The sequence below is a fragment of the Rhineura floridana genome, chromosome 16, assembly GCF_030035675.1.
Source record: "Rhineura floridana isolate rRhiFlo1 chromosome 16, rRhiFlo1.hap2, whole genome shotgun sequence".
Taxonomy (NCBI): Eukaryota; Metazoa; Chordata; class Lepidosauria; order Squamata; family Rhineuridae; genus Rhineura; species Rhineura floridana.
This window is the reverse complement of record NC_084495.1, coordinates 19,232,279-19,233,459: the sequence shown is the minus strand read 5'-3', so window position 1 is coordinate 19,233,459 and position 1,181 is coordinate 19,232,279.

The window sequence follows — 1,181 nt, the reverse complement described above, 5'->3', positions numbered from 1 at the left end:
TTCTTATACCCACCCATCCTCCTGCTGGTGCCCAGGGCGGCTAGCAATAGTCTTAAAACACAATGCAGACAGCATAAAGCAATGTTTTAAATGACAGCAAATCAATACCATCCTTTAGTAGTAGGCAGTGCCGTTCAACTACACTAGCAACACAAAGTCTGGTGAAATAACAATGGTTTAAGGTGATGCCTAAATGCCAACAGCGTGTGTGTGTGTAGCATTCTGATCTCAGTCAGGAGGAAGTTCCTTAAGCAGTGGGACACCATGAAGAAGGTCCTTCTTTGTACTACCTCCCTATGGACCTCACCCTTCGACAACACCATGAACAAGGCCTGTCCTGCAGATCTTAAAGTGCGAGTTGAAAGGTATTGGGAATACACTCCTTTAAGTGGTTGGATCCTAGATCGTATTGGGCTTTGTACATTGGTACTAATACTTTGAATTGGGCCCGGTGTAATATGATTTCTTCTCATCCCCCAATGCAGCAACAAGACAGTTGCATTCTGCAGTAGCAGCAACCTCAATGCCACCTTCAAGGGTAGCCCCATGTCGAGCAGATGGTTGTAGTCTAAATCTAAAGTCATTACAGCATGGAACATTGGTGTCAGGCTATCCTGGGACAGGAATGGCCATAACTGGTGAACCCAGCCATAGCTGGGCATAAGCAAGCCTTACCACTGAGGCCCCTGGACCTCCAGGGACAGCTCTGAATTGAGGAGTACTCCCCCAGGCTATGCCCTTGGACCTTCAGGGGGAGTGGTATCCCATCCAGAACAATACTTGGAAACTATTCACAGAACCTCCATCTTATCTGATTTCAGCTTCAGTTTATTGGCCGTCATACAGGCTATCCCTGAATCCAGATGGTGGTCCAGCACTTGCACAGCCTCTCCTGATTCAGATGGTAGATTTTTTTTCTTTTGTCATCTGTATATTGATGACACCACACTCCACATCTCCAGATGACTCCTCCTAGTGGTGTACAGGGTATAGAGCAGGTATAGGACAGGGGTCCAAAACTGTGGTCTGTGGACCATCAGTGGCCCATGAGGTTCATTCAGGTGGTACGGCATGTCTGTGGATTTGTGAATAAAGGCGGGAGATGGCACATCTGTTGCAGTAAATATTCATTCTTATTTTCAAATGGTATTTGAATTACTTCTCTTACTACTTATATTGCA